Source organism: Topomyia yanbarensis, chromosome 2 (genome assembly GCF_030247195.1).
Source record: "Topomyia yanbarensis strain Yona2022 chromosome 2, ASM3024719v1, whole genome shotgun sequence".
NCBI classification, from domain to species: Eukaryota; Metazoa; Arthropoda; class Insecta; order Diptera; family Culicidae; genus Topomyia; species Topomyia yanbarensis.
In genome coordinates this window covers 72,706,401-72,732,440 of record NC_080671.1, presented here as the reverse complement: position 1 = coordinate 72,732,440, position 26,040 = coordinate 72,706,401, and the positions used below count along the sequence as shown (strand labels likewise).

At 39.3% G+C, this 26,040-nt stretch overlaps 1 protein-coding gene across 1 annotated transcript in view; it reads right to left on the bottom strand.

The window, feature by feature from the left end:
* The window catches only part of LOC131678422 (chaoptin-like), a 190,879-nt gene that overhangs the window by 5,355 nt on the left and 159,484 nt on the right, over window positions 1-26,040 (bottom strand). The window contains exon 4 of the mRNA XM_058958573.1: window positions 1-26,040. This exon is cut by the window's left edge and continues 5,355 nt beyond it; it is cut by the window's right edge and continues 13,777 nt beyond it. The gene's annotated coding sequence lies outside the window, so the exon portion shown is untranslated.

Sequence of the window (26,040 nt, the reverse complement as noted above, 5' to 3'; positions counted from 1 at the left end):
AATTTCACGAATCAGTTATGATTCATTTTTATATGAAATCTTCTGTGCATATTTGTGACACGTCATACATATTTTATCATCAATACACACTTATAACACGTATGCGAGCGACTTTGGTTTACATTTTAAGCAAAAACTGTAAGTGTAGTCAACCGATCTTCACACAAATCGAGAGATTACTTCAGAAAAGATAGAAGCATCGAATGTTTTCTCCGAAAAGCTTGTAGCATTTATAAATTTTAAGATATTCAATCTCAAGCTTTAAAAATCGTTTTTCTCGAAAAGTGCTAAATGGCGCTTGTCATAAGATAGCACAACAGCGACGATATGTGTCAGTGAGAGTTCGAACTAAGGTGAGACTTATCAACTACGCTATAGTATTCCCATACGGTGTACAGTGGCGGAATTTCGAAAACAAAAGTCGGGCAAAACCTAAAATATTGCCTATTTTGGCTGAAAATCACAAATTAAGCTAATTTTGGGTTGTTGGCGGTTCCACGAATAGGTACGACAGTCAGAAAGTCTTACGATTTTCTGAGAAATTGAGAGCGTCCGAATCATCTCTAATGTCTTAATAGCCCCGGATTCCCCTATATTACTAAGACATTTAAGTCAGTTTGATTTAACTGAATCATTTTTGCATCTACACATTTATAATGAATTTCACAGTGCTCATCACCCTGCATAATGTCCGGGTAGTTCAAAGTAGCTTAGTAGCAGATCAATTCAAAAGTTGTACTTCTGAACGAATTTGAGTCGGTTCTGTTTGAAGACTTTTTGTTTCAGTTTTCCCCAAAATTGCTGTTAATGCACGGCACTTTTTTTAAAAGAAATATCTCTGAGTATCATTGGATCATCAAGTTGTTCTATAAGTTGTAAACGAGACAATCTCTGTTAGGTTTTTTCATCCCGTTCACCTGACCCTTAAGGCACAAAAACTTGTGTACACTTTTGACAGACGTTAAATTTATATTTCATGTGCAATAACATTTTTTCCACCGTAGCAAAATTAATACCAATAATAAAGTTTATTAGTTTGCTTTCACTTGCCACTCACGCATTATTTTTTGCCTGGATACGGTGAAATGTATGTCGATTTAAGTTTACAATGAGGGTTTCCGATTAAAATTATTTTGAACATATTGGAACGTTTATCTCGATGAGGTTGCAAAATATTCAAAATAAAATTTTGATGTTTTGTCCAGCTAGACGACACTGTGTGACTGTACAAGCTCTAATGGATGGATGGAGCGACAACTTGAAGAATGGGAGGTTTGTTGTACTGGCGGTGCTTTGTTTGAGGGCCGGTGCTGGAGTCTATTGTCGTGAAATAAGATTGAATCAGTCTTATTCGCTTGGTAGATACTGTACAGTCTTCTAACCATAAATCTTCGCGATTCTGTGTGGCGTACAATCGGCAAGAGAATCTATTTTTATTCTGACAGTCTGGCTGCCCTGAAACCACTTAGTTCGACAGATTCGAGATCGAAATTAGTAATCGTATGTCGAACTCAAGCGGAAAAATTTATTATTCCAAATGCTATCTACCTTCTATGGGTTCCATGACATTCCGGCAATACTGGAAATGGATGGACGGACGAATTGGCAAGAATGGGTGCTGCAACTGACTTCGTCGGTCCAGGACCAGTTCTACCAGTTTCGATAAGTAGGGTAAGGCACAAGATTCGCTCTCGGGCTACATCCGAACATGCTGACCATTGGTCTAGCTTGCAATCTTGCATTCAAACAAAAACTTCGCTGCCGGGTGTGAGTCCGAAAATGTGGTTGTTTCTCCAAGCACAATTGCAGTATTCTAGTCAGGGCACTGACTAGACATTGCAAACGCAATAATCACATAGCTGCTATTCAGAGTGCTGAGCGATATTCGTGTGATCTTTGTGAATCCGATTACGAAGCTTCATATAGTTTGTACCTGACCTGCAGTAATACAGTTGCGTGTCTGGTATTTCGATTCTCCATACATAGAATAACTTATGTACAGGGAGCTAAAACTGAAATACTACTGTTCATAAAAAAATGTTGGGAGTGAAGAATACAGGCTGTTTACTGTTTGGTGTAGTGATTATATTGTGTTGTCATTTTCCATTTTCTTACTTTTTTCTTTCATCTCCCTTTCTCTTCCAATCAACATGGCAAGGCACAAATCTCCGAATATCATGGGCAACGTGCCAATCGAGCCCTGTTCTGTTCTCACACCTAATTCCTGGTGGTTTCGGATGGTCGAATTTGGATTCGGAGTTCGTTACAGAAGGCGACAAACGTAAACACGGAGGTCTACGTAGGCTATTTATTTATGTACTTCCGTGTATTAAAGAGCAATACGGGTCACAACTAAATGTAACATTTCTACAAGATGAATCTCCGTGCTACACCAAGAATCGCACTCAAAAGTGAATGCGGGAACCGTTGCCGTTGTTGGTGGAGGATGTGTCTATCTTAATCCATTGGATTATCCTGTATGGCGCGTCACGAAGGCCAAGGCTTGTTCTAAACGCGACTCAAGTGGAGCAAGCCACAGAAATTGATCTGCCTTAGGGCGACATGGACCCACACTACATCATCAGAACATGTTGTGTGTTCCGGAAGCATATCGAAGCCTTAATTGCGGCTGATGGAAACTCGACCGATGTAGATCATAACTGAAATTAATTTACCGCTCAAACGTGCAAACAATACCATGCCTACGATAAACGCTAAACTACCGTTAGATTATTCTGCACAAACTACTGGGCGTTTCCTTTCATTCGAAGCCAAATGGAAACGCAAAGTAGTAGTTTACTAATGCAACTTTAAAAAATACAAACTACGCTACACATTTTTCACGAAAATACAATATTATCTTGTCGTTTTCAACAATATTGTTTAAATAATCAACAACCGTATTGATTATACAATTTTATGCACATCACGCATTTTTCGAAGTGGTGGTTTTTGTAGTTTAACTACAATTAAAAAGATTTCGCGGATTTCCCGGTTGACGTGCAAGCGCAGAATTTCTCGACAAAAATCAACCAGTAATTTCTTTGGTAACAATGTTCACAACTTTTCCTTGAAATGACACATCTACTGGGATGACGCGGCTAGATTACAGGTTACTACATATCACCAATCAGCTAGTAGTAGTTGCAACGGATTGGATACGACACGAACTTTCAACGGCGACAACTACAGCAGGGGTGCGCTTTTCATAGCGAAGTAATTACACAATGCGGCAAATCGTAGTTCGTTGCCAACCACAGTGAAAATAATTACAAACGGAAATCATGATTGAATCATAAAGTGTTCCACAATTTGTTATTGCTACATGAACCACAAACGCCCGCGCGCGCGTGTGTGTGTGCTTGTATTTTTTTATTTCATTCTCGCTGTTCGTTCAAGATCACAAGTGAAAATAGTGCTTAATTGGTACGGTTCGATATTCGGAATTTCAATTACGACCCCTACATCGAGAGCTGGCGTTTAATTTATGAAAGCCGTGAGTTTAATTTATGGGAATAAATAATTTTACTTGCTTTTAATTTATTCGATACCGCAGATTATTGAGCTGCAAAGAATTACACGGCTGATATACTTTTGTCGATCGCAGGTGGGTTCGGGAATTTGGAGCCGGAGTTTGCACTGCCAATAATGCACGCACACACACACAGTCACACAACGGGGAGCGAATTAATTCCGGGCGCTTTCGTGGTCGCTAGGTCATATGTAAATTTTTAATTAATTTTTACATTTGGCGCATCTATCGCCACCTATCGCTCTCTTGTTAGTACTGGATCCCGCGTTGCTGAACAAAGGGAAACTCGCTATTCCTCGTATGCATGTGTGTGTGTGTGTGTGTGAAAGGTGACAAATTGGGACACAAGTTTGGCAGTCAGCTCCTCTATGCAATCGATTGGATGAAAGAAGGTGCAAATCAAAATCCCAATAGAAAAAGCCGCGCAGCGCGTATTCCATCGTGATCTGTGGCAATGCGATAATACTATGGAAAATTCAATTTTTCATAGAGTTGCCGGTACGATAAAACTCAAGGGACGATTAGATTGGGCTGAGTTAGGCAGGAGCAGGGTGGAAGAGGGTGAAAGTCGGTCGGTCGGTCTATCAATCAAGGGGTGCCTGACGGCTGAGTTGCTTTGGGAAAAAGGACTGGCTCTTGTGTAAGCGAATGGGAGCGTGAGACATTTTAAATTGACATCGAAGCCAGGTGAAACGGGAGCCGTGTTCGTTTCAGTTTTTCCAATGGGGGTCGGGCCACCATTGCATTGACGTGAGGAGGGTTTTGTGGAATGTTCAGAGGGAAAGAAAGGAAACGAAAAGCCTATCGCTCATTCGGAATTCCGACAGGGGTTTGATTGATGCATGTGTGCTTTAGGCAGGGCTGGTTAAAAGTTTGCTCCAAAGTTTGTTCTGTGGTAGAACTTGTTTGTTTTAACACTATTGGTGACTGGAATTATCGGGGGCTCAGGTGGGGAAAAGGTGTGAAAATTGTTGATTGGAAAAGTCGAGAACGTTTTATTGCTTATATCAATTTCTGAGTTTTAGAAGTTTTTGTGGATCTGTAAACAATCGAGCAGATCGGGTAAATTCTGTTTGAAACGTTATGCAAATCATCTCCAAATAAAGCACTGATTGGGAATGCAACTTAGTCATAGTCCGTCCATCCAAGAAATATAAGCTCTGAGGGTTTTTAACCTACGCGGAAATTGAACGCTTTGATCACCGTTATATCGAAATACATATCCCAAGTACATCGATGCTCAATGTCAATATTAATATCAACACGCAGCGGAGCCAACTGTATCAAATATAGTTTGCTAGAAATGTCACGTTTTACGGAGAACCAATGTCTACTCGAACCATCGTGAATCGAAGAAGGGTTTTCTTGGTATTGAATTGATGAAGCCTTTCGATTTGCTGACTCCTGACAACATCTTTCGCATTGACTGTGTGTTTAATGTTTGATGTCTGCTGACAATACATCGTTCCGGTGATAAATCAATTCTAGGGCATACATATTTATAGAAAAGCTATTTTTAGATGTTATCGAACATGGATATCACATACGCAAGCAAGCTTCAGTGAATGTTAAATAATAGGACGAGTCGCTACCGGTAACTATCTGTGATTTGAAAAACTTCAGAACGAAAGTAAAGCTTCGAGATGCAATGCACCAGTGGCGTAGCCAAGATGAGGAAGTTTTAGATTTAGAATATGAAATAAACTTGTGCTAATTGATATTTAAAACAAAATGTTATGTTATTTTCAGGAGTATTGACTGGTAAATATTTTGGAAAAGTTTTCTTTTGTATGTCATAAGGGCTTGTGGAAAAAAATGCCAAAATCAATCAAAATCGAAACTGATATCGCAGTGATCCCATTATGGTTCAAATTTATTACAGCATCCCGCTGGTGTTTGGATTTGTAACGTCGAATGTGTTCATTCTAGAAGCCATAACGGCGGCAAAGGTCTATGTCACCATGGGTCCTTCTATGAGGACACAGCCTCTTTGAAAAATATACCTGATGCACGATTTCGAAAACGAAATTTCGAATCTTGGAAGTGTTGCGATTGATTTGGCAAATGAATCTCAAACATTATTCAATATGTTTCATAAGGAAGCCACTAAGAACTACTTCTATTGGTTTTATTCGTCAACGATACAGATTCAATAAGCTACAATGTTCTAAATAAACACGCTAACACTGTATAACGGTTCTGGATCTGGAGCCGCCACTGAATAACAGTACGGACTGCTCCCATAAGTAATGTTTCAACAAGAAGTGACTCCGTACCACACTTCAAACCGCTCTCAGAAACAGTTGCAGAAACATCTATCGTTCCTAATATATAGGATTATTGATTGTTCTAAACGCCACTCAAGTACATACATTAATTCTCAGAAAAATATTCACCTGCTCTTGGAACCGGCCTACATTACCAGTTGTGCGCTTCAGAAATATCATAGGACCGTAATTAAGACAAATGGAAACTTTATCGATGCTATGTGATTTGTGGAGCTGATTGTTGGTTTGGAGGTACTAGACGCAATCGTTGTTATAATGCTGTTGATTTTAGCAGCTGATTTCAAGAGGCGAAACGTATCAGGTAGTTTCTGGCCGTTTGATTGTGTTTCAGTAGCCTATATCAAAGGCTGTTTGTTGCTGTTGATTGTAGAAAGTAAATTTTCCGGAGTGACTTCAGCGTGTGGCTTTCTATAATGTTGCGTTTAGTTAAAGAACTTCCACGTAGGGATATGTTCGTGGAAGCTGCACAGCGTTATTTGCCTATAGATAATATCTTGCCTTTCGGTGACTCTAAAAGACAGATAGGATGGAATTGGTTCGGTCGGTCCCATTTTGATCACACGAGCGCCATTGAGAAAGTTGGTGAATTTTTTGTTCAAGCTTCGCTCGTTACGGATTCCACTACTCCATATTTCCACATGTATCGATCAAGGTGTGCTTAACTAGTGCATAGTGCTAGATCATGTAAACCTACAACGATTTTTGTCACCCAAATATGCAGGGATCTTGGTTTTGAAATAGCCTTATTTGTAGTCGTGCGGCATGTTGCTTGAAGTTTTCCGTCTGGGTTAAATTTGTAAACACTGTTAATACGCAATTGCTGACATGATGTAACTGTACGTAGGTTCCTGTCTCGAGGCCACATTTTCAATTTTTTCAGTTCGCGTCGAAACTCTGTTTGAACTAAATGTGTGTGACGGATGCGCGTTTATATCACATCGTAGACTGCTTTCTTTCGCGTTAGTTTTAGCGACGACACTACTGTCTCGCCAAATTGTGTCAACCACCATCTATCGCAAAAACGCGTTCAGAACTGACTTCTCGAATCTTCGCAAGCGTGCGAGATAAGAGTACGCACGCATTTCTGCATAGCACTCTCGGGTTAAGCATTAACGCAGTGAAGCAGCTACACGAAAAAAAATGTGAATTTTGGAACAATCACGTTTTTACGTTACGAAAATAAAACCATGAACAAAAACATGTGTTTTATAATTGTGCTCAATTTTTATTCAGTTACGCCCTCATAACGCTTTTATAAATGGAGATATTTGATTTTTTGTGACCTTCAATTACGGTTTCCGCCATGTCGTTACCAAATCGATTTTCTGTGCGTAAACTCGTGATTCTATTCCTAGATTTAGGAAAATTAATCAGAATCCGGCTATATAACATGAACTGATTCATGGTTTTCGTGGTTGTGAATTAGTACACAAAATGAAAAGTCTGGATAGTTTCTCGTGAATTATTTAACGGAACATGGAATACCATTCATAAACACTTTCAATCCTCGTTTACTACTTTATGATTCCCAATATAGGGGAACTGTGGGTAAGACGGACAGGTTGGGTAAGACGGACACATGGTTATTTTAGGCATATAGCATATAAAGTTCATTTGCATTATATGGGTACTCTCTCTTTATGGATATCCTTGAATTATGAAGCACTCAGTAGGCGTTTAATATTGTTAAAAGCGAAAAATGTAAGTAAACATTGATAATTAGAAGTTCATCTTCTTGCGGATGTAATTTTTACGTCTCTGATTTTAAGGTTTAACGAGGAAAAAATCAATTTTTTCGCGATTTTTTTCTTTTATTTCGAAAATGTAACTCTTAAATGACATCTTCGTGGAAAATAACAGGTAAGTTGTTATACGTGTGAATAAGTGCAAGCGTTTAAAAAATATGTGTACTGGTGGGGCAAGACGGCCAGTCTTGATTAATTCTATTGATTCATCCTTATATGAATGTTTCTCGTGTAGAAACGAAATTCTAGCAGTCAAACGTGGAGAACCATCCAGTTAGCTGAAGTCTCACATGTAGTAGACCGCAATATGTACGTTAATGTGACCGAGGCTGAACACGGAATTCCTAGGACCTGGAAAAGGTAGAAGACTTTGCGCAGGTCCCATATTCTGGCTATGCGTAATCGAGGAACTGATGCTACCAATTGCGTATTTAATATGTAACTTTCCAGTTTTGAATAAATTATTTCACTGATCATTGGAACTGATTGTATAGCTCTTTATGACAACGGATAAATCGATATTAGAAAATACATCATTTGCTTCAACTTTAAATTGAACGCCAAAACGTTATTTTTCACCTCGAATTGAACATATATATTAAGAAGACCCACAAACTATCCAAAACAACCATTAAAAACAGTAAATTTTAATATTTTGTATTGTGGGCATTCTTTTGGCGACATGTCCGTCTTACCCCCACCATATGTCCGTTTCACCCGCAGTCTGAAAAAAGTGCAGAAGATACTTGTTGATTTTTGTAACATAATCCCTCTGGGTACTCGAAAGCCAACATATGGAGCTACAACATAGAGTATTTCATGTTGACAAAAACATGCTTTTACTATGTTTTATTTGAGTATAACCTTAACATGTCCGTCTTACCCCCAGTTCCCCTATTGGTAACGATTTAATATTCGTGGTCGTAAAATAGTTCACAAATAATTAAATATTTTTCATCTATTCGTGAACATGTTCACTATTCCTAGTATATCGGTCACGACTTGCCATTCATGTTGGTAAAATAGTTCACAAAGTCATACAATATTGTTCCTGCATTCGTAAACTGGTTCATGATTACTAGTATAATAGTGACCACAGACCATGTCTGTCCGTGAAATAGTTCACAAAAGCATAGAATATTGTTCAGGCATTCGTGAGTTGGTTCATCATTCCTGGTTTTCTAGAATGCCACATTGAAATTTGTGTTTTAACTAAAAAATCGTTTTACCACATGTGATGCTTCGAACCTGAAAATATCTGTGAAAATTCGTATCAAATTTCCCGAAAATCTTTGTAGATTATTTTCAAAAATCTGCGGAGATCTGTGAAAATTTCATGAAAATGGCGGAAATCTGTTATTTGTGAAAAAGAAGCTGTGACCAAACTATGACATTACGGAAATATCTGTGAATGTGGCAACCCTGCTAGTACTCATCATCACAAAATATTGTTCATGGATACGTGAACTTATTCATGCTTCCTAGAATAAAAGTCACGACTGACCATGCGTGATCGTGAATGAACTAAATAATAAACAAATGTTCATAGATTTGTAAACTGGTTCTTGATTCTTAGCACATCATTCACGAACTATAAAAAATCTATTAGGACCTCGAACATTATTATACATTCGATAAGGTTCAATGCGATGTATGGATAGAACACTAAAGATGCGCTGAGCACCAAAAATTCATTATGGTGCCACATTTTTTGCATCGTGATATGTGAACTATAAACAAGTAACCGCGAATCGATCACATTTTCATGGTCCAGTTCATAATATCATGTGACTCCGATTAAAAAATCGGATGGTAATTAAAATAAAATATCTCGATAAGGCGAAGAGAAACTACAAATTGCTGATATCGTGGACATGAGTCACATGATTTCACGTATCAAATTTGGTAATATTTTGAACAATAAAATATCACGAAAACGTGCATATAAATTATGAAAATCGTAACTAAGATCCTGAAATCATTAATATCGTCTAGCTATCGGCTCTTTTAATTGATATAGTTTATACAAACTAGTGTATTCCTTAATTATGAATAAGCTTCACAACAAAACAACTAAACATGTCCAAGAAACAACCACAATAACCCAACCAAACATTCGAATGTTACGCCATGTATATTTTTGGCACAAGCTATGTAGTTTTATGATAACTCAAATAATTTCATGCATGCATTTAGGATTCATAATTTCAGTAACTTTGTCATAAATCGTAGTTATTCGTCATCCACTAGCACTGCGATTTCACGAGCGCTATCTGCTCGTCCTCGTACTCGTACTCGGGGGACCGAGTCTTCTTCCGACAGATGATGTCCTCGATCTTGAGGGTTCGGTGAATCAAGTTATGGGAGCAGTGATATTTAAAACGCTTCCTTCTTCTTCATCGTCGTTACCTTCGCCGGACAGCCGTTACCAGCCTTCCGCTCCGCGCTCTGGGATGCCGGTATCCGGTAAACTGTACTCTCGGGCACGTTTTTGTCTCGAAAGTGGTCCACCGTAAACTTTTTTCCACGATGATCATGCGTTTCGTAAAACCGTACAACACGCTCGCGGAGTGCTTGCTGTTTCGACACCATCTTCGATTGAACTGACAGCACCCGAGCGAAAAGAAACCTGCCACCCATTTCTAGAGAGTCCAGAGAGCAATTCTCTTGGAGAGAAAAAAAATTTACGCTCTTTACTTTAATTACAGAAAGGTATTGAAATCATTCTCATTTTCTATTGAACACCCGTTATTTGACGACATGGTGTTGTTCGAAGTTTTTAGGCTGGGCTAAACCTTTAAACGCTATTAGAACGTATAATGTTGTGGACGTGGTACCTAGGTCACTGTCTCGAGGTTCCATTTTCACTTAGAGTAATTGTTACACCTTGTGTAGTACGTCTAGTACGAATTTTATTAAATTGAAGTCAATCGGTGTTACCTTTTCCCGTAGTACCGGTACTTTTATTTTCTATGAACCTATTGCGGAAAAAACGGTATCCCTACCAACGAGTTACCAACACTGCCGCTCCGCTCACTGGTGGCAGTGCAGCTGTCACCCGTCGATTCTAGAACAGCCATCACGCGTAACGTGATTGTCTAAATGTTTAATAAATTTGAATTCATTGATAAGCTCACTCATTTTGCTGTGAAACCGGAGGCACCGATAAAATATTGTTTGTGTAGTGGATATGAAAAAATTCGGTTTTTTAAGCTTATATACGTTGATTAAATTTTAGGATGAGTTTGAGTAAATTGCTTGATACTTTTTATCCATTAGATTTTGTACAGTTGTTTACGGTACGTTTTCTCCGTTTTTGTCTACTTCTCAATAATGTCCTTTTCGTCGTCGTTCGCCTCTCTATAGATTTTCCGAAGCTCGCGCTTCATCGTGGTCCAATAGGTTTCGATGAAAGGAGCTCCAAACGGATTAGTACCTTCATGTCGACTACTTACCGAAAAACTTGAGACAGTACATTAGGGTGACAACGGCATATATTGGAAAAAGTAACCATCGGATTTTATAACTTGACACACTTCAAAACCATCAGTCTCTATGCAAAATTTGAGCTCAATGCGACATGCTTAAGAGGTCGCGCAAAACAGCAAACGTGCAAAAATTTTCACCTTTAAATATCAAATAATCGAATTCGTATTTTTGAGCATGAGCATGATGGCCATGTAATTCGTAGTAGCTACTCCGTGATTGACCAGAACAAGCAAAATTGCAAAGCGAGTCAACGAATTGGGCGTAGCTATCCTACCACGCACAGTGGGACGGAATCAAAAAAAGCCGGGCATTGATATTTGCGACGAAACTATTGGTTATGGCACTTTGATGACTTCGGAAAGGTTTCTTTATTTTTAAATAGTTTAATATAATGTTGGAAAATTTTGATTTAAGGGGGTAAGATAAATAACAAGGTATTAATATAACCGAGTATTCTAAGCAACGAAATACCTTGTTCATTCAATGACGAAGAAGATTTGGCAGGACGCTGATGAGCATGTTAATAACAAAAAATTAACTTTGAATGTCGGAATATATGGAATAATATAATTATAATATTTCAAATGTTTATTAATTTCGCATAATAGTTTATTTTTCATGCTTCATAATACAAATAAATTATTGAAATGATAGTCTATTTTACCCCACATTATTCCAAGGATCCCATTATATTCCCCTATGATTTATATATGTATCAATAGGGTATTTCTTGCTGAATAACAAAAAAATAAATTTTGCTGCTACTACCTGCTACTCTACAAACCATAGCTCCTTAAAGTTAGCCCAATAATCCAAAAAACCAGGCTCCTAAAAACGAAGAGATGGCGAGTTGGTCTATTCCGCAAACAACACAAAAACACTTTTTAAGGGGGTATTCCGACATGTACTTTAATTTCACCCAATAACTTTTTTTGCTAAATAGATAGCCATTTCGCTACTTCAACAAAGTTTCATAAAATCATTTCATCTACAAACTTTGCATACATGACTATCAATTTTGGCAACAACTTGCAAAGTTTTTTTTATCTGCGTTTATACCCCCTTAAATCAAAATTTTCCAACATTCTATTAAAATACTTAAAAAATAAAGAAACCTTTCCGAAGACATTAAAGTGCCATAGCCAATAGTGTCGTCGCAAATATCAATGCACGGCTTTTTTTTGATTCCGTCCCACTGTGCCACGTTTCGAAAGTTCTATACTTTGGAATGCCAATAACGGCACCGAAAATGTCCTTACAATTATCGGGGAAGTGAGGAGATGTTAGTGTAACAAACGTTATTCATAATCGAATACATATTTTTGATGCTAAAAGGCCTTCACGGGACTTTTGGAGTTCAGTTGAGACATGTGTTTGAAACTACGTAACTCAAAAAATGCCCAAAATTGACTACCAGCACAAATTGCCACAATTTTTTTATCACATCAAAAATTCATTAAAAAAAAAAATTTCTTTGGTAAAACATGTTGCGTTACGTTATATCTTACTACCCCTCCACCATAAGTCACAACAGTAGTACCTCCCACTCTCTTTTCAAGAGTGTTACGTAATTTATTAATGGGTCCAAAGGAAGCTTTTAATTTTATATGATGCAAAATGTCTTTAAAAACTGATGATTACTTGATACTAGATGGGCAACAATTCGCTTCGTTCAATCTACGCCGAGTGAAGAATTCTCCTCCACTGGACCCGGACCTGGGCCAATCTCTTCCAGTCACCCTGGACATTGAGTGCTTTTAGGTCCTCTTCCACTGCAAACAGCCATCGTGTACGCGGCCTGCCACGGAGTCGTCGGCCTCTTCCCGGTTCTCTATTGAATATTATCTTCGCCTGTCGTTCTTCCGGCATTCGTGCCACATGACCAGCCCACCGCAGCCTGCCTTTTTTATTAGCTTGACACGTGACTCGTGATTCATGCGACGTCGCCAGATGCCATTTTCTTCTTTACCGCCAAGTATTGTTCGCAGCACCTTACGTTCGAAGACGCCGAACGCTCTACGATCAACTTCCTTTAACGTCCACGTTTCATGGCCGTACAAGTCAACCGGAACAATCAATGTCTTGTACAACGCGAATTTTGTCTTCGTCTGCAAACTACGGGACTTAAGCTGGCTACGAAGTCCGAAAAAAGTCCTACTTGCAGCTGCAAGACGCCTTTTCACTTCGCGGGTAACATCATTATCGCACGTCACTAGAGTTCCAAGGTACACAAATTCTTCCACTACTTCAAATTTATCACCACCTAACACCACTCCACCACCAACATCACTATTGGACCCACGTATTCTTCCAGCTATCATGTACTTCGTCTTGCTGGTGTTGATTGTGAGACCAATTCTTGCTGTCTCCCTTTTAAAAGGCACGAATGCCTCTTCCACGGCTCAGCGGTCGATTCCTATGACATCAATCGCAAATCCTACGTGACGATGGTACCGTTCCTTTGCACGCCTGCTCTTCTGATGGCACCTTCAAGAGCAATGTTGAACAGCAAATTTGACAGCGCATCACCCTGCTTCAATCCGTCTAAGGTTACGAAGGACGTCGAAATCTCATCCACAACCCGAACACTTGATTTTCAGTTCGTCGTTTCGTCGAAAAACCATGTTCTACCATTATCTGCCAAAACTCGTTGCTTTTCACTGAATCGTACGCCGCTTTGAAATCAATAAACAGATGGTGTGTCTGCAAGTTGTATTCCCGGAATTTATCTACGATCTGTCGCAGGGTAAACATTTGATCCGTTGTTGATCGGCCTTCACGAAAACCACCTTGGTATTCGCCGACGAAAGACTCATCCAACGGCTCCAATCTGTTGAACAGAATACGTGACATAATTTTGTACGCCGAATTGAGGAGCGATATTCCTCGATAATTGGCGCACTCCAGTCTGTGTCCCTTTTTGTATAAGGGACAAATGAGGCCCCCTAGCCAGTCTGCAGGTAGTTCTTCTTCTTCCCATACCTTCAAAAAAGTACGGTGAAGTATTTCGTGTAGCTGCTCACTACCGTGTTTGAAAAGTTTGGCCGGGAGCTCGTCCTTTCCAGGAGCCTTACAGTTTTCAGGTCTTTGATTGGCTTTTTCACCTCTTCTAGTCGCTGAGGCTCCACAGCTTGACCATCGTCACTTACCCTTATTCTGTTCGTTGACGCGCTAACATTCTCTCCATTCAACAAAGTCGAGAAGTGCTCTCTCCACCAGGCTGCTACCATAGTTTTATCTGTCAGCAAGTTACCTTCACGGCCAATGCACATAACGGGAGACGGCGCTGTTTTTCTCCGTACGCCATTGACAGTTTCATAAAATTTCCGCATATCATTTTGTTCCATACTGTTTTGCGCCTCAGTAATGACGTTGTCCTCATACTGCTTTTTCTTTCTGCGGTGAATTCTTTTTTCGGCTCCTCTTGCTTCCTTTTACCGCTCAGTCGGATCTTGTATCCTCTTTTTATTAAAGTTACCACTTTGGTACTTTTAATTTTGAAACAGAGATTTAGAAAAATCAAATCTATTGTTTTATCGAATGAGCACCAGATCTCAACGTTTCATGCCTTTCTAAGACAAACAAAAAATTAAAAGCTGCTTTACCATACTCAAGTTTTATCTCAACTAAAAAAATCGCATGTCCCAGAAAGGCATTTTCTAGAGAATACACCAGATGTTGTAAAGCATTTTTTTTCCGATTGAGCTCAAATTTTGCATAGAGACTTTTTTCGACATGCTAAAACTTTTGAGGGGTGTCCGGTCGAAAAATTAAGGATGACCATAAATATTGGAACACAACTCTATACCAACCCTAGTAACAATTGAGGTTTTATGGTAGTTTTAAAGCCACTCATAAAACTTAGATTGCACTTGTAGCATACTATAAAACTTGTTACTTGGGAAGACAAGTATACTGAGAAGACAATTTCGGCAGCTTGTTGATTACGGTGTATATCAATAGATATGAATCACTAGTACAATTACCGTCACGAAATTTCGATTGTGCCCTAGTCATTATCCATCCATTTTTCTGCATCTGCTAATAAAACAAAGATACGTTTATGATATGTTTTGCTTTACCATCTTTCGACTCGTATAATTTCTCTATTTTCGCCGGGCTTCAGGCCCGCACATAAATGAACTCTCCTGAAGAAACTTCAGCTGATGGTAAAACGGATCTCGAATACAATTCGTTATCAAAGTCACCGACTGCCCATTTGAAATCATACACATTGAACTCGGTCGGATCATATCTAATCTTCTTTTTGTCTTGCACTGAATATCGTGAAGCCAGATCCCAATTAATAGACTCCTTACGAGCCAGAAGAAAACCACCCTATGTTCCTGTTCGTGATATCCTCGCTTACATACATTACATACATGGGCCATATTTATCATTTCCTGAAAACAATAAATATTCAAATATAATTATCACCACAACGTTTCTAGTTTTTTTCCCTTGCTACCCACAATCAATTTAGATTTCTTCGCAGTTAGTTAAGTTAGATAAAACGATATAAATAAAGAAAAAAAATAAACAAAGCTTACAGAAAAACTATCAATAGGTTTACAATGAAATTCAAGAAAATAGAGTATAATATAAATATTCAAAATGATGATTATCCTCAGTGTTAGCATTAGAAAGTGAATTTTTATTATAACGTCTTAAGAACTTTTGTAACATGTTATGTAAAAAAAAACCTGGCGTAAAAAAGCTTTTGCAAATGCCGTGTCAAATAAACGTTTCATGAAAAAAAAAATTTCTTTTTACCATTCTAAAAATTTCGAAAGAAATTATGCATAAGAATTCAGCCGTGGAAGGAGAATTGTGATATTGTGTCTAAAGCAAGCAAATTACGTTGCTGATGACAAGCCTTTTATGGAGGACTGCCGCGTATACATGCCCGCTCACAAAGTTGAGAGCGACGCTGTAGTCACCGGTTCGAGTTTATAATGCGTGGATCTAGTAAAACACGGAGTTGGTTGTTTCAAGAAACCTTTGCATCAGTGAACGAAGATTTTGAATGACAGTCGCACTAGACGGGGGTTTCTCCTTTCAAACTCGTGTTGGATAACTTATGGTGGGCCTGTGTTGCGTTCAATTACGTCTTTTTTTACAATGTTTGTTTGCGTAATAGGCTATTTGTACCGCTCAGCTATTGTAGCGATAAGCCTTGGTATAACAATTGCGCAGAGAGTCGTAAGGATGACTCTTGCATTGAGAATGCCGATTAGTGTGCCTACTATGGCGAGAATCCACAGTGTCCGAAGAATCTGATGCAAATACTGTGTGATTTTTTTTTACAGAAATACTAAAAAGAGCTACGCCTCTCACCACAAGACATCTTGAAGCTCTCTTTGCTAAGAAAGAGTGCGACTCTGATGGTCTGCATGTGAGGACATCTTGAACTGCTCCCATATACTGTAAGTAGATGATATTCCTTGTACAGGCTTTAATTTTGCTCTTGAGTGTCAGCTCGAGGAAGCGAATGGGAACAGCTTCTGGTCTTAGAAATTTATGATCAAGCGAGAAGTTTTCAACGCTTTTAGAGACATCAAAAGTAGTCTCAACAAGAGTTTCCGGTTAATGCAGGACTAATTGGAGATGATTACAGATCTGTGTTAATTCACGATTTTTTCCACGGCTTCAAGGACGTCTTAATATCGATGATGATCGATGTGGTGGACTGTGAACGTCTTAATATCGATGATTTCTAAAGTAAATCAAATTACAGGGAAAATTTTAAAACTTTTATGCGAATTCTCATTCAAATTTACCCGCTTAAATGATTGGTACATTGACAATTCCTTGTAAATAGAATTTCAGGTGCAAAAATCTCTCCAATCTTTGTATACCATTGGAAATGTATCACAGTAAGCAGACGAGGCAACAGGACTCATACCACAAAAAATATTCTTTGTGGATTTTGTTCTCATTTCTCTAATGCTGCAACAGCAACCGCGTGTGAATAGCTAGAACAAAACCACTAGGGAATTTTGTTGTGGCGTGTGCTGTTGCCTCGTCTGCGCACAGCTTTCAACGAAATAACTACCGAAAGGATCAACAAGGCAATCAAAGCGAGTGACTCGGAAAAACCGCATTGCTGGCATCCCAAAAAACTTCTTCGTGAACGCGTTTGATATTATACATCGATAACTGAACCATATTATCAATGAAACGATCCGTGGTAGCAATCCAAGACAGTTTGCCAAAAAGGGAAACTACCGCCTATTCATTACGCTGAGCTTTGATTATAAACTACTTAGAAGAATCAGAAAAAATAGGAGGCTGAGCACAATGACTGCGCATAACGTTTTAAGTTTTTCTCAAAAGTACTCCAAATATAATAGAAGTATTTTCGAAGCCCTTTTCGTGGTAAGAGATAGAAACGTTGCAATAAAACATAAGACAAAGCAGGGCTTTTTGATTTCGCTTGACTCACACCAAGCATTCGACCGAGTTAACCATTCCTATATTATTCGTGTGTTGAGCAATATGTGCTTTAATGACGGCTTGATACAGTTGCTTAGACAAATAATTGAAAATTTACGATCGAGTGTAGTAGGTAATAGACATATCCTTGAAAAAGGTCGCCAAAAATGACCGAAACGCCGGATAATCCAAAATTAAGCCGTTTGATACATATATACTAGACTGAAAAAGCCAATAACCAAACATAGAACACCCCCAGTCGTTCATAAAAGTTACATATAACCCAAGAATTCAACATACAGCACTCATCACGACAAGGCGATCCGTTAAGTACGCACTTATTTGTTATTTGCCTACAGCACCTTCTAGAAAAAAAAACTAATCGATGTTTGTAGCGACCTCTTGGATCTAATAGTTGCTTACACTGACGATATCACAGTTATTGTAGTGGACAACTTGAAATTGGTTCAGTTGAAGCAAGTTTTCAACGAGTTTGAACAATGTTCTGGAGCTATTTAGAATTTGACTAAAATAATTTCAATGCTAATTGGTGATGGTGCAACATGTTCTGTGTCAATCCCAGATTGGCTGACGGGCAATACTGCAAGCAAAAGAGTTTCAATTATATTAAACTAAAAATTTAAAAAAAAACCACTACTCTGTCAAGCTTCCATCTAGACTCGTGAGAAAAATGAATTGATATTTCCTTCTTTTCGGGTGTGAAATAGAATTTACTGGATTTTTATTTCTTCTACATTTTATCTTCTGATAATATGGTTTAAGTGTTAAATAACACATTAGAGAAGGAAATTATCTTAAAGAGCAGTTGTAGATTTACTTTACGGGTTCGTAGGATTTTTAAGTATTTTTCAAATATTCTACCAATTGCACCAAATCCCCTCCTACAACGAAAATTCCAGCCACGCCAACGTAAAGCACCAAAACAATTTGAATTCTAAACCAGTTCTTAGAACACTCCTGGCATGTAGCCTTCTGTACCTTGCGTGATTCGCAACACCTTATCGTTAAGTAGTTTTCCTTGTAAACCCACCCGGGAAAGGTGTACTGCAGTCCCACCCAGGCGCTGGCACTTCCCTGCAATTTGTCAACTCGTCACGAGTTGACACATGAGCATCGCACGGAATACCAGACTCTTATCAATCGAGAACACGGCGAGAATTTGCCAGCGATTTGTATTAATCAAAAATGTGTTTCCATGGTTTCCCACCCTCGCTGCTCACAAACATTCGAAAAGTGTCTCTGAAGATGGGTTTTTTTGTATGTTTCTTTTTTTCGCTCCGCTTACTTGTCACACTTTTTTTGTTGTTGTCGTCGTCTGAATTACTTCAATCGCCCACGCGCTGCTCGCCCGGCTGAGTGGTGGGAATCTTCTCTGGAGTGTATAACAATGGGGAGGATTTTCGGCGAACCGATTTCTCACAATCACTTCGACGTGCCTTTTTCACGGGACAAATCGTTTCAATTGATTGATGAAGACAAAGTTGCTCGTCTCGGATGAAGGAGTACTGTCGATGGAGTGGAATGCGAACGTTTGATATTTTTTGTTTTTGTTTTGTGCGAGAAAATAAAGTTTAGCAACAATTTATATCGAAAGAAAGGATGTGAATTCTTTGAAGATGGTTGCTGAATATGGAATGGTTAAACTATGTCGGTTGAGGAACTGGCTGTTGCTGGAATTCGAATTATTTAACTTTTTCTATCTTTTGGGCGTTGGGTCCATAATAAACGGTAAATTAGTAGTAAATTTTTCAATGCAAGATCTCTAGCGATGTGGATGTTATGAGGGGACTGCAATTATTTTACGTTTACTGCGTGTCTTACCATTCTCGCTCGCCGTAAAAGGCATTGTAAGAAGGTCAAATCGGTGATTCGATTAATTAATTTAAAACAGCTTTAAAATCCTTCATAGATAGCTTCAAACCAGGATGACGTCAATTTTCATTAAATCTTTCAAGTGACTTTCAACTTCTGTTTCAAGACCGGATTGTGTAAGGGTGCAGTGAATATTCTTATAATTCAAAATATACCCAAAACAATCAAATATTAATTTAAAAATTAATAATGTAGTAAGACCGAAAAAGTTACATTCAAAAACTTGCATGCAATATTTAATATTTAGAAGGTTGGCTCTTGTCAAAACTAACCGAATGTAAATGAATTTTATTTCCAACTTTTTCATATATTTACCATTTTAAAATCAAAGAAACGCAATCGTTGGTATTTAGAAATACTTTCAATTCTACTTTCAATTCCTTAATAATCGACATCCATCGACAGCATCTACAATATTCACCAGTAATATCACTCTAATTACGAAGTGTGACCATCGTGGCCACCATAGCCTTTGCCAACTGCGAAAAAATACAGTAGCGATTGATTTCGTGTAGAGCAAGATTCGTTCATCTGTTCGTGAAAAAATACAATAATAAAAATAAGGATTATTCCTGTACCTTGTTTCTAATTTCATCATGAGGTACTGATTTTAATTCCAAAAATGTGGTTTTTTATCCGAATTTGTCGAAACAACGTTAATTATATTAAACACTTTAACCGTTGTCTTCCATTTTAATTCCACTCTAATGACTTCATAGTGGAATTAAAACGGAAGACAACGGTTAAAGTGTTTAATATAACATTCCACTAAGTCGCTCAAAACAGTGCATTTGTTAAAGTTAATTACATGCTTAAAGAATAAGGTATTTTAATGGAAGTGTGGTCTGCTTAATTTTTTTTTTTTCGAGTTGCATTGTACGTCAAGTTCAGAATAGTAATATATACATGCATATCTCTAAAATTTCTGCCCGGAGAGATACCATTGATTGACGAAATGAGCAGCATGAATGCATAACACCTCAGTACAATCTGAGTCCAGATACATCAGGCTGGTCATCATCGAAAGACCGTATCCTTACCCCGTCAATCACGTCGAATCATCAACATAATCATCTATAGTTATGAAATTGGATTCAAAGTAGAAGAGGGTGTTGCGAAAATCAAAAATCAATTTGCCACCCGCAGCCCCGGGATTGGAGCTGTTTGACGGAGCCTGATGCCACCAACCTCGGACAAAATGCTTCATCACTGTTGGCAAATCGATGAGGCAACATTCTGAACGGGTTTTCCACCAGTCACGGGTAAAGTTGTTTGCCACTTTTTTTTCTTCCTATTTTGCGGTTTGTACCTTTTGAGGAGGACTGCAACCGTCAGAAGAGCAATTCGGAGAAAATCACAGAAGGAGCCATTTGGGTGTATGGATTCGTGCCGGTCGGTTAATTTGGTCGACTTTGGAATCAACCCAATGATGGTCGGATGTCGGAAGGGTACCTGTAGCCGTATTTGGCTGAACAATGCTACCACGAATTACAACATTGAGTCGTTTGTGGTTGCCACTGATGGGGCTAAATCCTTTCCATTAGAGAAGTCCTGATGATAAAAGTTTGCTTGCTTTATTAGTACTCGTCACGCGTGCTTTGTCTTAGACGCTACGCATTTGCCGACTTGGGGGACTAATAATTTCACCTCATCAATCCGAGTTTTGGGCGTGCTGCCGTTGGTCGTGCACCTGTTGGCGTGAATTGCTGTTGGTGTGTAATTTAATTTCGGAAGTTGTGCTCCGACAGTTGGGTAAACAAATTAGGCAAAATGGTTTGATTGCGTCGTAAATGCGTTTAATTCATAAGTTTCGCAAGCAAATAATAAGCGAAATGTCAATCTGTTGATGACATGGTTTCCACACACAGAAAAACTGAAAATTATGATTTGACGTAAACAACGTAGCGACGTTATTTTACTGTCTGTCGATAGAATTTTAGACGTTCTGACGTGTGAAGTAAAATATTGCGACACTTTGGATATACAACTTGAACTGAATAAACTAAGGAAAAGCAAACAACTCACCCCACCTGCGCCAGTGTAGCACGTTCGGCTAAAAATAATCCAACTGGTGAAGCAAAACATAAGACACACTCCAGCATTCGGGATGATGATAATAATGATTGTAGCGTACTTCAATCTGGTAAACGACGAAAAATGACCTACATAAGTTCTTCAGAAGAAAATGGTCACCTACTAGATGTGTGTCTTACTCCGATAGGTCCGTAAAGTCTAATCTTACGTTGCCAAACCAGCCTTCTTAACCTTCTTTAGGTGTTAACTTTTTGTAACGAATAAGGTGTTAGCGGGTCATATTGATCCCGAATTCGAATTCGGTCATATTGACTCAGTTCTAAGACACATTTTCAGCCAAATCTATATGAACCTGTACCCAAGTTGTTTGTTAGAGTTTCAATTTTAAATTTCTGGTAAATATTATCGTTTGGAATCGGTTCCGAATGGGGTCATGTTTGACATACTTAGATGTAGACAGAACTGTCATCATAAGTCACAGGTTTATTGACAATATGGTAATAATAAACACAAACAAAACAAAAATAAGAAAGTATATATCAATTTTGAACATGATTGGACCGAACTTAGATGTTCCTGATTTCAATTCCGATAAGGATTCCGGCGGTATAATTGTATATCTCATAATGTTGAACAAGCGACAATGTGGACAATCAATGAAATTTATCCCAAAATTTAGAAATATACTTGAAAGTGTTTGGTTATTGGCTTTCTTAGTCTAGTATATATGTATCAAACAACTTAATTTTTGATTATCCGACGTTTCGGTCGTTTTTGACGACCTTTTTCTTCAATAAAACTATATTTGGTTACTTGTTTTACAGTGTTGAATGTGTAGCAACAGCAAAAATCGAAAGAATAATAACCAAATCAGTAGGCAGGAATCAACATACACCAACAACTAAACAGAAGGCTTTACTCAACGCTACAACCAAATCTGTACCCTCAGAAATGATGGCTCTGTTGAGCTTAGGACCAAACTTCTCCCTTCCTGTGTTTCCAAACCAAATTCCGACATATCACCTCATCGCAAACATCGAGAACATTTTACGGACTTCTCCCAACAAATTCACCCAAGACAAGAACAGATGTCTAGTAGCAAACCATATTCAAAATTATCTTTCACGATCACTACAAAATCAACAGAAAGATTCCGTCACAGTTTTCTGTCAGAAAGCTGTCAAAGTCACAAAACAATTCTTAACCGACAACCCAGATATATGCATCCTAGAGTCTGATAAAGGAAAAAGAACGGTGATAATGGAAACGAAAGATTACGAAACGAAGCTTGTAGGCGCAACTCCTCGTCGCGCACTAGCGTTTTTGACCTACGCCTGGTAGAGCTGGTAGCCACAAATTTTGTCCACAGATCGACTTCGGACAACGCGGACGGTACTGGGAACGCGGACTTATTCTTCGGCCAAATAGAACCTTTTTGTTCTGTGGCTGTGGATTTTCTTTTGTGGGATCGAGAATAAATAGATCCTGATCGTATGACGATTGATTTAGAACTAACTTTTATTGTGCATTATTCGTTATCTGTTTCGTGTCGATTACTGTCTCTCGTGAGTGTCTCAAATATGTATTGTGTATCATATTCAAATTAGTTGTGTGTAGTGTTTAACAATGTGTGGTTTTAATTTTATATGCAGTGCAATCAAATTTATTTTATTTTAGATTTTTATCAAATTATCTCTAACAACGCCGGCCGCCGTTGAAACGGTTGTTTCAACTATCATACTTGCCCGACGGCGGCTCCTTTTCGCTGCTTGACGGACCAGCTATTTCGTCGTCTTCCTTCATGATCGGCACCTCACTGGGGAGCAGGTAAACTTCAGTAACTGCGCGTTTATACAACCCCCTGGTTGTACGGACTTCAACGACCCGAACGTGACCGTCAGATCCAGACCAGACCGTAACGATGCGGCCCAGATTCCACTCCCAGGGAGGAAGACCATCTTGTTTTAGTAGGACGAGCGATCCCTCCTTCATCTCTTCGCGTACACGTTGCCACTTGGAGCGTTGATGGAGTTCGCTGACGTATTCCCTTGTCCAGCGCTTCCAGAAGTCCTGGATACTACGTTTCATCTCTTGGTAACGAGTGAGCCGATCAACGGGATGCTCAGTATAGTCGGGCTCTGGAATGGAATAGAGTAGCTCTCCCACCAGGAAGTGGCCGGGAGTTAAACTTCCTAGATCTTGTGGATGGCTAGACAATGGTGGGAGAGGACGAGAATTTAGTATGCTTTCAATCTGAGCCACGGTTGTGGTCAAATCTTCTAGAGTAAAACATCGGCTTCCAAGAATTCTGCGAAGGTGGAACTTGAAGGATTTTACTCCTGCTTCCCATAAGCCACCGTGATGGGGAGAGCGAGGAGGGATGAAGCGAAATGTTATCCCATTTTCCAGGCAGTAGCCGTTCCACCTTTCAGTGGAGAATTGTTGAAGATATTGCTGGCGTAGCTGCTTTAGTTCGCGATCCGCACCGACAAAGGCGGTTGCATTGTCGCAGAACAAGTTTACAACGCGACCGCGACGTGCGATGAACCGTTTCACCGCATTGATGCACGCGACGGACGTCAGATCGGTCACGACTTCGAGGTGTACTGCCTTCACCACCATACAGACGAACACGGCGACGTAAATCTTAACGTTTGCTCCTCTCCCAATTAACGGACGAACACCGAACGGCCCACAGTAGTCCATACCACTATTAGAAAACACTCGTGCAGGCGTGATTCGCACCGATGGTAGAGGTGCCATGAATTGTTCCGTTGGTTTCGGGGTGCAGCGGAAACAAGTCACACATTGGCGAACAACTTTGCGAACTAGATCCCGTCCGCGTAATGGCCAGAATCTCTGTCGTATAGTTGCAAGTAATAGAGTAGGTCCTCCATGCAGAGTTCTGAGGTGGAGCGAACGTGCAATCAACCAAGAAAAATGATGTTTGGCTGGAAGCAAGATGGGTGCCCTTGTGTCAAAAGAGGCCGACAGCTTGACTAAGCGACCTCCGAGCCGTAACAGACCGATTTCATCCAAGAACGGATTGAGGGTCTTGAATGATGATTGTAGTTTTTTATCCTTGCTCGCAAAACACCGTTGTTTATTAGTGGATAAATGACGGATTTCTTCTGGGAACTTCGTTCCTTGTACTAAACGAATAAGTGATTTTAGCGAATGATCCACCTCAGGGGGCTGTAGAGGGCCCTCAATGCGATCTGCTTTCGGACGTCGAGCGTTATTACAAAACCGAAAACAGTAACTAACTACTCGTAGTAGCTTACCCAGGTCTGAATATCGGTCGATAATCGAGGGATCAACTTGTGCCGTCGTGAATTTTGCCTCAACAACGTTTATTTCTGCTTTCGAGGAAAATTCTATAAACAAATCTTCGGCACCGTCATGGGCAGCCCACTTTCGCCCATCCTAGCAGACATCGTCATGGAAAATTTGCTAAAAACAGTCACACGCGAGCTTCCTTTCGAAATTCTTGTCCTACGAAAATACGTTGATGATCTGCTATTAGCCCTTCCGAAGGACAAGATAGATGAGACCCTAGAAATCTTCAATGGCTACAACCCACACATTCAGTTTGTAAAAGAGGAAGAGCAAAGAAATCAGCTCCCATTCCTAGACACAACAGTGATTCGCAATTCAGATCAATCGTTAAACACACAATGGTATTCAAAATCCATCGCATCTGGTCGATTATCAAACTATTTTTCCTTCCACCCGACGCACATGAAAATCAACGTCGCCTCCAACTTCATAAGACGAATGACATCCCTCACTACCAACCAATCGTTTGCCGAACAGAAACATATCATTTTGCAGCATCTCCGCCAGAACGACTATCCAACATCACTTATCAACAGATTGCTTAGCCAAATTCACCGATGTAGTCAAAACAGCCATAAAACCGTCCCATAATCACCATCCCAGAGCTCACTGGATAAAAAACAAACAGCCAAAACAGACGAAGACCAACACACTCGTTCGAAGCCTAAACACAGACTATCCTAACGTCAAAATTGCCCCAAAAACAATCAAAACAACTTCAATGTTGCTAAACAACATTAATGATCCCGTTGATCCCTCACTATGTTGCAATGTTATTTACAGCATCCCATGTGGTGTGTGTGAGATGACATATATAGGTATGACGAAAAATCAACTAAAAACAAGACTTAGCGGACACTGGACCAATATCACAAAATATAATAAATTGATCGAAGCAGGAGAAACCAAGACAGATGTCGAAATGATCGAACTTGGAGAGAAAACAGCTCTCATTCTTCACAGCATCCAACACGATTTTGACTTGACCGCAACCAAAATTATCGACAGAACCTATCGCTCATCAACATTACCAGTACTGGAGATGTTTCATATAGTTAACACACCCAACACGGTAAATCACCGAACAGATGTAGATGGTCTCAATGCCACTTACGCAGGCATTCTACACACTATCAAAAACTCCAAAGCTCCCCAAATTCAGACTCACACCACTAACTCACAGTTCAACTAAAGCTTACCTATTCTGAAAATCCCCTTTTCACACTTTGCGCTCATCATCTCACTGTAGTTTTTTCAAAGGGATCGTTAAGTAAGAACCAAAAGT